At 39.5% G+C, this 13,832-nt stretch overlaps 1 pseudogene; it reads right to left on the bottom strand.

Moving 5' to 3' along the window:
- Positions 3,281-13,832, bottom strand: part of LOC109714789 — a 29,769-nt pseudogene continuing 19,217 nt past the window's right edge.

Here is a 13,832-nt window from a genome sequence, read left to right as displayed (position 1 = left end):
TCTTCATTGCTTTTTCTTAATCGTTCTTCTTCTGTTTTTTCTTTCGTTCTTTTTCATCTCCATCACTGTTGCCACGTTCGAGAAAAAATACAAGATGGTTGACGATGGCCTTGGAGGAGATAATGATGCCGAGAGATATTTTGTCCAACAGTGCACGCATGATGTTAATGCCGTCGTACTTTGCTAGGGCGTCACCGAGGGACTTTTTTCAAAAATAATTATGTGAAAGTTCGTATTTGCCAAACTAATCCCGTAAAATTTTTATTTATAAAACTAACCCTCCTTTCGCCACGTGGGCGTCACGTCAGGGATTCCTCAAAAAGGCGGTGAATCGTTCACCGTCTTTGTAATTTGTTGTAAAAGCGGTGAATGGTTCACCGTCTTTAGAAGACGGTAAACCATTCACCGCCTTTAGTGCAAAATTTTTCTTTCCGCCCTTTTCCCTTTCCGCTCTCTCAAGTCCGTCTTTTCTGTGCCCTCGAGAAGACGGGGAACGATTCACCGTCTTATCAAGGACACCATATTATGGACTTGGAAAGATTTGCGCAGTATAGAGATTTGTACTAAAGACGGTGAATGGTTCACCGTCTTATAAAGACGGTGAACCATTCACCGCCTTCACAACAAATATCAAAGACGGTGAACGATTCACCGTCTTTTTGAGGAATCCCTGACGTGGCGCCCACGTGGCGAGAGAAGGGTTAGTTTCACAAATAAAAATTTCACAGGGTTAGTTTGGCAAATACAAAATTTTACAGGGTCATTTTCGAAAAAAGTCCTCGCCGAGCGCATGTCATAGCAACGGCGACTTTGGGATGCAGGAGTGTGTCCATGCAGCGATAGAGAGCAACTGCACCAGATCGAGGTTGGTAGTCAATACCGTTTGCAAATTTAATATTATAGAAATATTTAAATCTTATAGAAAATTTTTTATACCATTTACACAAGATCAATATTTCTAATCGAAAATTTTAATTTTATATCACTATTTTTTATAAAATTTATATTTTCAGTCGTTGATTTTGAATCCTTTGAATCGCTAGATAAATAATATTAAAAAAGTATAAAATTTATTTTTTAAACAATTTAAATATGCTAGATCAAAACTAATGAAGTCGATCATCGATTATATCATCAAAAATGATTTTGAAGCATGAATAAAATACTTTAAATAGCATTTATATAAGTAGGTCTTTATATGAGTAGGTCTTGTGTGCTAGCGCAGAGAAACTCCCACCACTACCCTCCTTCGCGTTCTCAACACTTAAGAATGGAGAAACTCCCACTAGTACCGACCTTTTGCGTACTCTTCTCTTTCCTTCGCTCTTCTCTTTCCTTCTTTCTAATGCTCTTGTTCGCGTCCATTCCCTCTAATGCAAGCTCAAATGAGTCTGAACAGTTGTTGCAGACTTATGTTGTCCGTGTGCAACCTCCCGCGGTGGTCGTCAATGGCGGCTTCCACCAGCTACAGAGTTGGTACCAGTCGTTCATATCTGTGTCTACAGCAGATGCAGGCAAATCGCGACTGGTTCATGCCTACAGCGAAGTCTTCATCGGTTTTTGCGGCGAAGCTCACCCGATCCGAACTTAAATCCATGCAAAAGAGAGAAGAATTTGTGCGCGCATTTCCTGACCGGAATCTCCGTCTTCTGACCACTCACATGTCGTCGTTCCTGGGCCTCCGACCCGGCGTCGGCCTTTGGAATGCCTCCGCACTCGGCCGCGGGGTCATCATCGGAATACTCGACACCGGCATCGCCCCCACCCGCCCTTCCTTCTCTGACGACGGTGTTCCGCCTCCCTTGGCCAAGTGGAAGGGCTCGTGTGACTTCGAGGCCGGCTGCAACAAGAAGCTCATTGGCGCATGCTTGTTGGCGAAAGGCAGCCAATTCCCCTTCGATGAAGATGGGCACGGGAACCACACAGCCAGCACGGCAGCCGGAAACTTCGTGCTAGGTGCGGGGATGTGCGGACAGGCCGGCGGAACTGCGGTCGGGATGGCGCCACTTGCGATGGGTGTCAGACCGGCACATTGTGAGCATCAGATGGGCGGCCGCTCCATCCTATGCTCACATCGAAGGTCTTCTTTTTGCCGACTGTGGCGAAACTCAGAGTTGGTGGCGAGACTTTGACTGTCACTGCCTCCGAGATGTCGGTTTTAGCGGTGTCCCAAGTTGTAGGCCCCAAATTGGTCACGATGCTAGTCATTGTCCACGGACTCGACGCTCGAAAGGCCACCATCGACAGCAGGTTCAGCTTCCTTGCCGACTTTTGCTTCACCTTCGAGCAGGACACGTCAAGCCTCCAGGTGATGATAACCGAGCCCTTCTGTCCATAAATCTTGCCGATAAAATCATCAACAGTGATGTCATAAACCAGACCGGGTCGGCGGTTTTTTAAAGGTTTACGTGTCCAGCCCCTAAGGTAAAGAAGCTGGCCTTCCAATGAACCTCGTCTAGGATGGTTTCCCCGTCCTGACCTCTGTCATCCGATGTGGTGATGATTGCCGACTTGACGGCGGCCGGCGACCAGTACTCTACAAATTTTTTAAAATTTTTTTGAAAAACTATGAAATAATTTATGAATTTACTAAATATAATACAATTATTTTTATATGAACTAATACAATTATTTTTATGAATTTACTAAGTACAATAATAAGTTTGTTAAGCTGCTACATAGTAGCAAAGTTCAGAAAGAAACTAGAGATGAATAATGGGAGTTGTTTGGATATTACCAGTAGCGCAGTTGACGACTATGCCTTTCTCAAAGGCGCCGAAAGCACCGATGGCGATCACGTCCTGATAGAATTAGCGCCTAAAGAGATGGAGATTATGTTGACCCCGTCCTTGACGGCGGCGTCCAATCCCACGAGCACATCTTCTACGAATTGCCCGAAATTGCCGCACACCATGAACAACGTGGGCGTGCGGCGCCATCCCGCCCGCAGTTCCACCGGCCTGTCCGCACGCCCTTGCGCCCGGCACGAAGTTTCTGGCTGCCGTGCTGGCCTTGTGGGTCCCGTGCCCTTCTTCATCGAAAGGGGACTGGCCGCCTTTCGGCAACAAGCATGTGCAAATGAGCTTCTTGTTGCAGCCGGCCTCGAAGACGCACGAGCCCTTCCACTTGGCCGGGGGAGGCGGAACGCCGTCGTCAAAGAAGGAAGGGGTGGGGGCGATGCCGGTGTCGAGTATGCCAATGATGACCCCGCGGCCAAGTGTGGAGGCATTCCAAAGGCCGACGCCGGGTCTGAGGCCCAAGAATGACGGTGTGTGAGTGATCAGGAGGCGGAGATTCCGGTCAGGAAAAGCACGTACAAATTCTTCTCTCTTTTGCATGGATTTAAGTTCGGATCGGGTGAGCTTTGTCGCGAAACCGATGAAGACTTCGCTGTAGGCGTGAACCAGTCGTGACTCGCCCGGGTCTGCTGTAGACGCAGATATGAACAACCGATACCAACTCTGTAGCTGGTCGAAGCTGCCATTGACGACGGCCGCGGGAGGTTGCACTCAGACAACATAAGTCTGCAACAACTGTGCAGACTCATTTGGACTTGCACTAGAGGAAATGGACGCGAACAAAAGTATTATTAAAAGAATGGAAGAGAAGAGAATGTGAAGGATGGTAGTGGTGGGAGTTTCTCCATTCTTAAGTCGTGAGAAATCTATTATCTATTATATTAAATAATTGAATAAAAAGCCTAGTCTATAACACTATATGAAAGGTGCTCTTCCCGGGTTTTGGTAGGGCCAGTGGGCTCCATCTCTTTTTCTTTTTTTTTTCTCTCTCTCTCTCACTCCCTCTCTCACTCTTTTACTTTTTTTTTTTTCTCTCAACACTCTCACTCCGGCCCTCTCCCTCTCTCTCTTACTTTCTTTTTTTATTTTTTTTAATATTTTTTATTTTTACCTATATCAAGTGTAAAATTTTATCGCATTGATCAATTCTATTTTTTAATAATCAATATAACAAATAAATATAAAAGTTTATCGTATATATCAATACTATTTTTTAATAGTCAAGATAATAAATTCGTATGGTTTTTGTCCTTATTTCTTTTAGACCTCCTTCCTATAATTTATTCTTATATTTTTATTGCAGCAATAGTTTCTTATTCTTCAGTTTTTTTTTATATATAATTCTTTGACTCTTTTTTTTCTTTCTTTACTTTATTAATTTATTTATATATTTTTACGAAATTATTTCGCCGCAACGCGTGGTCCTTCACTAGTTTGCTCTAAGGGATATCCCAGTGGCCAGCAATTATATAGAGGGGGAGCGTAAGCTAGAGGCATGGTTGAGGCGGTTATGCTAGAGCACTAACAAAAGTAAAGAGCTTAGTTTTTTACAATTTAAATTAACCATTGTTTGGTTCGGGGTTAAAAGGGGATAAGGGGTTATCCCATTTAACCCAAAACACATTTTTTAGGGTGGGGTTAGCTAAACCTACCCCACACTTGGAAGGGGTGGGATTAGCTAATCCCACCCCTATTTAATTTTTAAATATAAATATAAATATTTAAAATTTAAAATAGAAATGTGATCAAGGATGCTCTTGTTCAGCCACCTCAATCCAAGCCGATCTGAGATATGATCAAGAATGCCGTTGCCGCTAGTTTTTTAACTGGCGAGGTGATTATCAAGACCGTCAAAGACCAGCGGGATAATTCCCTGGGTCATGGCAGCCCCATGACTTTACGGGACGTTCCTGGCCGACTTTCTTCTTTGTTAAAGCAAACGCAAGCGCTCTGCGGTTAGAAAGAGATCCGCCAGGGCGGTTTACGGTTCACAAGAAACAAAAAGATCCTGTTGCCATGATCAAGTCTCATCACCCCTAACATTTCCGCTTCCTCCAAACAGCAAAAACTTCAGACTTTTTATTTGCAAGTAACCACGACAGTTCGAACATTAATCACGTCCTCTACAACAATAAGGTAGTGCAACACACACCAGTGCCACTTTTGAATTCAAACTCCAAAAGAGAACCTATCAACTGTCGCCTATAGGTAAAGCATTTGCATTACAAATTATTTTAAAAAATTAATGAAAAGACCGAGGGAGGGATAGAGTACCAAAGAAGAGGTGTACCAAAAATATTGCTCAAAAATATTTGGATAAAATGGTATAAAATATATACTCCACTTTGGAGTGTACCAAAAACATTGCTCAAATAAAAACTTCTATTTGTACACACCAAAAGTGGTGTAATCTTATACCCTCCATTCTAAAATTCACAAAAATTCAAATATTTTAGTAAAAAAAATTAATGTGACAAGTAAAAAAAATTAATGACCTTTAGATAAAGTGGGTATAAAATATATACCCCACTTTGAGTTATAGCAATACAATTGCTCAAATAAAAATTCTACTTATACACCCGAAAAGGGGGAAAAGATCTTACACCCATAATTTTAGAGTTCACAAAAATTTAAATAATTTTTAGTAAAAATAAAAAATATTGATATGACAAATAAAAATTAATGGCTTTTGAATAAGTAAGGTGTAAAATATATGTATCAATAGTATTGCTCAAATGAGGAATTCCACATGTACATCCCAAAAGAAGAGTGTATATCTTGCACCCCGATTGTTAGGATTTAGTTAGATTTATAGTTGAATTCTATTTGGATTATGATTAATATTTAAATCTGTTGAAGATAAATTAAAATTTAAATATTAATTGGAGTATAAATCTAACTAGATTATGATAAATATTTAAATCTATTGAGATAAACTAAATATAGATTTAAATATTTATCAGAGTAGGAATCCTAATTATACTAGGATTTGGGTAGTTTTTTTATCATGTAAGTTATAAATATAGCATTGGTGTTATTATTTTGGTGATGGTATGGATTAGCCACACCTATATAGCATGGCCAAGATCGTCATGATTTTGGTTGCACCTAATGCATGGGTGCAAGAGGACGTGTGTGGCTTTCGTAGCCGTGGGTCATTGGTATACCTTGTGCACGAATGCACAGGATGAGAGAGATATCTTCTGAGAGTATAGAAGACGAGAGAACGGTATGAGAGATTCAGAAAGAGGGCTCAGGTTGTAACTACTCTGTGCAGAAAAGGAGTCAGGTGTAATCTTCTTTTATTTAATGAATCTTATTTTACCCGTATATTTTTCTCTTTTATGATTATTTTATCCGCATATCTTTCTCTTTTATGATTGCATCAGCTTCTACTGAGGAGATGGGTTTATGGTAAAAATCCCGATTTGACGCTTTCGTTGCGAAATCCCAACAATCGGTGCCGGATCCATAGCTGTAACGCACTGGACCTTTGCAAATTGCGAGGTTCGAGTGTATGGCTGGTGTTATGAGTTTTTCCAGATTTTCTGGTGGGTCGTAAACAGTGTTCAGACCTATGGCTCGTATCCCGAGAATTGTGGTATTTCAAGTAGCACTAAGGTCGCCAAAGTGGAGGACTTAGGCTGCTCTCGGTTTGCAATTTCTGGGTGGCGTACCGGTACGCGGTGATGGCTGTACCGGTACAGCCATCGACCCTGGCAGCCAGAGCGCCAACCCAAGGCTCGGGTTGGGCTGGTCCGTGGGATGTGTACCGGTACACAAACCCGTGTACCGGTACGCAGTACAGTTTGGGCTGTTTCGGGGAGGGGTGTATTTGCAATTGTTACAACACCTATATAGGTGACCCCAGCCCCCTTAGCTGCTCTCTTTGAGCCCTAACCAGTGGAGATCAAGGTGAGTCTCCCCTTCCCTTGTTTGATCCNAGAGAAAAAGAGAGAGAGAGTTATTTTAGTGCACCTTGTGCACGGATGCACGCGGAGAGGTCTTCTTTGTGGGTTTATAGAAGGCGAGAGAAAGATAGGAGAGATTCAAAAAGAGGGCTAGAGTTGTAGCTACTCTGTTGCAGAAGAGGAGTCAGGTGTAATCTTCTCTTATTTAATGAATCTTATTTTACCCGCATATTTTCTGTTTTGTTTTTTTTTTCTCTCTTTTATGATTGTATCAGCTTTTGCTGAGGAGACGGATTTATGGTAAAAATTGGTAAAAATTCGATTTGGCGCTTCCGTTGCGGAATCCCAATAATCGATACCGGATCCACAGCAGTCGGTATCGGAGCGGATTGCGGATTCACGAGATCCGGTACCGGGGCGAGTACCGGATTCCCAACAGGTGAAACAAACTAGAAACTTAGGATGATCTTGGGTGCTGAATAGTAGTACAACGTGTTCCAATTATTGCTACAATAAGTTAGGATTTGGTTAGATTTGTAGTTGAATCCTATTTGGATAAGAATTACCATTTAAATCTGTTTGAGATAAATTAAAATTTAAATATTAATTAGAGGATAAACCTAACTAGATTAGGATTAATATTTAAATCTATTAGAGATTGATTAAGATAGATTTGGATATTAATTAAAGTATGAATCCTAAATATATTAGGATTGGAGTACGTTTTAAATTGAGCATTATAAATAGGCATTGTGGCTCTCTTTTTTGAGTGAGTACGGCTAGAACCATTGGGGTGTCGTACCAGAGAGAGAAAAAGAGAGAGAGAGTTATTTTAGTGCACCTTGTGCACGGATGCACGCGGAGAGGTCTTCTTTGTGGGTTTATAGAAGGCGAGAGAAAGATAGGAGAGATTCAAAAAGAGGGCTAGAGTTGTAGCTACTCTGTTGCAGAAGAGGAGTCAGGTGTAATCTTCTCTTATTTAATGAATCTTATTTTACCCGCATATTTTCTGTTTTGTTTTTTTTTTCTCTCTTTTATGATTGTATCAGCTTTTGCTGAGGAGACGGATTTATGGTAAAAATTGGTAAAAATTCGATTTGGCGCTTCCGTTGCGGAATCCCAATAATCGATACCGGATCCACAGCAGTCGGTATCGGAGCGGATTGCGGATTCACGAGATCCGGTACCGGGGCGAGTACCGGATTCCCAACAGGTGAAACAAACTAGAAACTTAGGATGATCTTGGGTGCTGAATAGTAGTACAACGTGTTCCAATTATTGCTACAATAAGTTAGGATTTGGTTAGATTTGTAGTTGAATCCTATTTGGATAAGAATTACCATTTAAATCTGTTTGAGATAAATTAAAATTTAAATATTAATTAGAGGATAAACCTAACTAGATTAGGATTAATATTTAAATCTATTAGAGATTGATTAAGATAGATTTGGATATTAATTAAAGTATGAATCCTAAATATATTAGGATTGGAGTACGTTTTAAATTGAGCATTATAAATAGGCATTGTGGCTCTCTTTTTTGAGTGAGTACGGCTAGAACCATTGGGGTGTCGTACCAGAGAGAGAAAAAGAGAGAGAGAGTTATTTTAGTGCACCTTGTGCACGGATGCACGCGGAGAGGTCTTCTTTGTGGGTTTATAGAAGGCGAGAGAAAGATAGGAGAGATTCAAAAAGAGGGCTAGAGTTGTAGCTACTCTGTTGCAGAAGAGGAGTCAGGTGTAATCTTCTCTTATTTAATGAATCTTATTTTACCCGCATATTTTCTGTTTTGTTTTTTTTTTCTCTCTTTTATGATTGTATCAGCTTTTGCTGAGGAGACGGATTTATGGTAAAAATTGGTAAAAATTCGATTTGGCGCTTCCGTTGCGGAATCCCAATAATCGATACCGGATCCACAGCAGTCGGTATCGGAGCGGATTGCGGATTCACGAGATCCGGTACCGGGGCGAGTACCGGATTCCCAACAGGTGAAACAAACTAGAAACTTAGGATGATCTTGGGTGCTGAATAGTAGTACAACGTGTTCCAATTATTGCTACAATAAGTTAGGATTTGGTTAGATTTGTAGTTGAATCCTATTTGGATAAGAATTACCATTTAAATCTGTTTGAGATAAATTAAAATTTAAATATTAATTAGAGGATAAACCTAACTAGATTAGGATTAATATTTAAATCTATTAGAGATTGATTAAGATAGATTTGGATATTAATTAAAGTATGAATCCTAAATATATTAGGATTGGAGTACGTTTTAAATTGAGCATTATAAATAGGCATTGTGGCTCTCTTTTTTGAGTGAGTACGGCTAGAACCATTGGGGTGTCGTACCAGAGAGAGAAAAAGAGAGAGAGAGTTATTTTAGTGCACCTTGTGCACGGATGCACGCGGAGAGGTCTTCTTTGTGGGTTTATAGAAGGCGAGAGAAAGATAGGAGAGATTCAAAAAGAGGGCTAGAGTTGTAGCTACTCTGTTGCAGAAGAGGAGTCAGGTGTAATCTTCTCTTATTTAATGAATCTTATTTTACCCGCATATTTTCTGTTTTGTTTTTTTTTTCTCTCTTTTATGATTGTATCAGCTTTTGCTGAGGAGACGGATTTATGGTAAAAATTGGTAAAAATTCGATTTGGCGCTTCCGTTGCGGAATCCCAATAATCGATACCGGATCCACAGCAGTCGGTATCGGAGCGGATTGCGGATTCACGAGATCCGGTACCGGGGCGAGTACCGGATTCCCAACAGGTGAAACAAACTAGAAACTTAGGATGATCTTGGGTGCTGAATAGTAGTACAACGTGTTCCAATTATTGCTACAATAAGTTAGGATTTGGTTAGATTTGTAGTTGAATCCTATTTGGATAAGAATTACCATTTAAATCTGTTTGAGATAAATTAAAATTTAAATATTAATTAGAGGATAAACCTAACTAGATTAGGATTAATATTTAAATCTATTAGAGATTGATTAAGATAGATTTGGATATTAATTAAAGTATGAATCCTAAATATATTAGGATTGGAGTACGTTTTAAATTGAGCATTATAAATAGGCATTGTGGCTCTCTTTTTTGAGTGAGTACGGCTAGAACCATTGGGGTGTCGTACCAGAGAGAGAAAAAGAGAGAGAGAGTTATTTTAGTGCACCTTGTGCACGGATGCACGCGGAGAGGTCTTCTTTGTGGGTTTATAGAAGGCGAGAGAAAGATAGGAGAGATTCAAAAAGAGGGCTAGAGTTGTAGCTACTCTGTTGCAGAAGAGGAGTCAGGTGTAATCTTCTCTTATTTAATGAATCTTATTTTACCCGCATATTTTCTGTTTTGTTTTTTTTTTCTCTCTTTTATGATTGTATCAGCTTTTGCTGAGGAGACGGATTTATGGTAAAAATTGGTAAAAATTCGATTTGGCGCTTCCGTTGCGGAATCCCAATAATCGATACCGGATCCACAGCAGTCGGTATCGGAGCGGATTGCGGATTCACGAGATCCGGTACCGGGGCGAGTACCGGATTCCCAACAGGTGAAACAAACTAGAAACTTAGGATGATCTTGGGTGCTGAATAGTAGTACAACGTGTTCCAATTATTGCTACAATAAGTTAGGATTTGGTTAGATTTGTAGTTGAATCCTATTTGGATAAGAATTACCATTTAAATCTGTTTGAGATAAATTAAAATTTAAATATTAATTAGAGGATAAACCTAACTAGATTAGGATTAATATTTAAATCTATTAGAGATTGATTAAGATAGATTTGGATATTAATTAAAGTATGAATCCTAAATATATTAGGATTGGAGTACGTTTTAAATTGAGCATTATAAATAGGCATTGTGGCTCTCTTTTTTGAGTGAGTACGGCTAGAACCATTGGGGTGTCGTACCAGAGAGAGAAAAAGAGAGAGAGAGTTATTTTAGTGCACCTTGTGCACGGATGCACGCGGAGAGGTCTTCTTTGTGGGTTTATAGAAGGCGAGAGAAAGATAGGAGAGATTCAAAAAGAGGGCTAGAGTTGTAGCTACTCTGTTGCAGAAGAGGAGTCAGGTGTAATCTTCTCTTATTTAATGAATCTTATTTTACCCGCATATTTTCTGTTTTGTTTTTTTTTTCTCTCTTTTATGATTGTATCAGCTTTTGCTGAGGAGACGGATTTATGGTAAAAATTGGTAAAAATTCGATTTGGCGCTTCCGTTGCGGAATCCCAATAATCGATACCGGATCCACAGCAGTCGGTATCGGAGCGGATTGCGGATTCACGAGATCCGGTACCGGGGCGAGTACCGGATTCCCAACAGGTGAAACAAACTAGAAACTTAGGATGATCTTGGGTGCTGAATAGTAGTACAACGTGTTCCAATTATTGCTACAATAAGTTAGGATTTGGTTAGATTTGTAGTTGAATCCTATTTGGATAAGAATTACCATTTAAATCTGTTTGAGATAAATTAAAATTTAAATATTAATTAGAGGATAAACCTAACTAGATTAGGATTAATATTTAAATCTATTAGAGATTGATTAAGATAGATTTGGATATTAATTAAAGTATGAATCCTAAATATATTAGGATTGGAGTACGTTTTAAATTGAGCATTATAAATAGGCATTGTGGCTCTCTTTTTTGAGTGAGTACGGCTAGAACCATTGGGGTGTCGTACCAGAGAGAGAAAAAGAGAGAGAGAGTTATTTTAGTGCACCTTGTGCACGGATGCACGCGGAGAGGTCTTCTTTGTGGGTTTATAGAAGGCGAGAGAAAGATAGGAGAGATTCAAAAAGAGGGCTAGAGTTGTAGCTACTCTGTTGCAGAAGAGGAGTCAGGTGTAATCTTCTCTTATTTAATGAATCTTATTTTACCCGCATATTTTCTGTTTTGTTTTTTTTTTCTCTCTTTTATGATTGTATCAGCTTTTGCTGAGGAGACGGATTTATGGTAAAAATTGGTAAAAATTCGATTTGGCGCTTCCGTTGCGGAATCCCAATAATCGATACCGGATCCACAGCAGTCGGTATCGGAGCGGATTGCGGATTCACGAGATCCGGTACCGGGGCGAGTACCGGATTCCCAACAGGTGAAACAAACTAGAAACTTAGGATGATCTTGGGTGCTGAATAGTAGTACAACGTGTTCCAATTATTGCTACAATAAGTTAGGATTTGGTTAGATTTGTAGTTGAATCCTATTTGGATAAGAATTACCATTTAAATCTGTTTGAGATAAATTAAAATTTAAATATTAATTAGAGGATAAACCTAACTAGATTAGGATTAATATTTAAATCTATTAGAGATTGATTAAGATAGATTTGGATATTAATTAAAGTATGAATCCTAAATATATTAGGATTGGAGTACGTTTTAAATTGAGCATTATAAATAGGCATTGTGGCTCTCTTTTTTGAGTGAGTACGGCTAGAACCATTGGGGTGTCGTACCAGAGAGAGAAAAAGAGAGAGAGAGTTATTTTAGTGCACCTTGTGCACGGATGCACGCGGAGAGGTCTTCTTTGTGGGTTTATAGAAGGCGAGAGAAAGATAGGAGAGATTCAAAAAGAGGGCTAGAGTTGTAGCTACTCTGTTGCAGAAGAGGAGTCAGGTGTAATCTTCTCTTATTTAATGAATCTTATTTTACCCGCATATTTTCTGTTTTGTTTTTTTTTTCTCTCTTTTATGATTGTATCAGCTTTTGCTGAGGAGACGGATTTATGGTAAAAATTGGTAAAAATTCGATTTGGCGCTTCCGTTGCGGAATCCCAATAATCGATACCGGATCCACAGCAGTCGGTATCGGAGCGGATTGCGGATTCACGAGATCCGGTACCGGGGCGAGTACCGGATTCCCAACAGGTGAAACAAACTAGAAACTTAGGATGATCTTGGGTGCTGAATAGTAGTACAACGTGTTCCAATTATTGCTACAATAAGTTAGGATTTGGTTAGATTTGTAGTTGAATCCTATTTGGATAAGAATTACCATTTAAATCTGTTTGAGATAAATTAAAATTTAAATATTAATTAGAGGATAAACCTAACTAGATTAGGATTAATATTTAAATCTATTAGAGATTGATTAAGATAGATTTGGATATTAATTAAAGTATGAATCCTAAATATATTAGGATTGGAGTACGTTTTAAATTGAGCATTATAAATAGGCATTGTGGCTCTCTTTTTTGAGTGAGTACGGCTAGAACCATTGGGGTGTCGTACCAGAGAGAGAAAAAGAGAGAGAGAGTTATTTTAGTGCACCTTGTGCACGGATGCACGCGGAGAGGTCTTCTTTGTGGGTTTATAGAAGGCGAGAGAAAGATAGGAGAGATTCAAAAAGAGGGCTAGAGTTGTAGCTACTCTGTTGCAGAAGAGGAGTCAGGTGTAATCTTCTCTTATTTAATGAATCTTATTTTACCCGCATATTTTCTGTTTTGTTTTTTTTTTCTCTCTTTTATGATTGTATCAGCTTTTGCTGAGGAGACGGATTTATGGTAAAAATTGGTAAAAATTCGATTTGGCGCTTCCGTTGCGGAATCCCAATAATCGATACCGGATCCACAGCAGTCGGTATCGGAGCGGATTGCGGATTCACGAGATCCGGTACCGGGGCGAGTACCGGATTCCCAACAGGTGAAACAAACTAGAAACTTAGGATGATCTTGGGTGCTGAATAGTAGTACAACGTGTTCCAATTATTGCTACAATAAGTTAGGATTTGGTTAGATTTGTAGTTGAATCCTATTTGGATAAGAATTACCATTTAAATCTGTTTGAGATAAATTAAAATTTAAATATTAATTAGAGGATAAACCTAACTAGATTAGGATTAATATTTAAATCTATTAGAGATTGATTAAGATAGATTTGGATATTAATTAAAGTATGAATCCTAAATATATTAGGATTGGAGTACGTTTTAAATTGAGCATTATAAATAGGCATTGTGGCTCTCTTTTTTGAGTGAGTACGGCTAGAACCATTGGGGTGTCGTACCAGAGAGAGAAAAAGAGAGAGAGAGTTATTTTAGTGCACCTTGTGCACGGATGCACGCGGAGAGGTCTTCTTTGTGGGTTTATAGAAGGCGAGAGAAAGATAGGAGAGATTCAAAAAGAGGGCTAGAGT

This window comes from Ananas comosus, linkage group 9, assembly GCF_001540865.1.
Source record: "Ananas comosus cultivar F153 linkage group 9, ASM154086v1, whole genome shotgun sequence".
Classification (NCBI taxonomy): domain Eukaryota; kingdom Viridiplantae; phylum Streptophyta; class Magnoliopsida; order Poales; family Bromeliaceae; genus Ananas; species Ananas comosus.
Note: the sequence above shows the minus strand (reverse complement) of the source record. Positions and strands in the feature narration are given on the sequence as shown.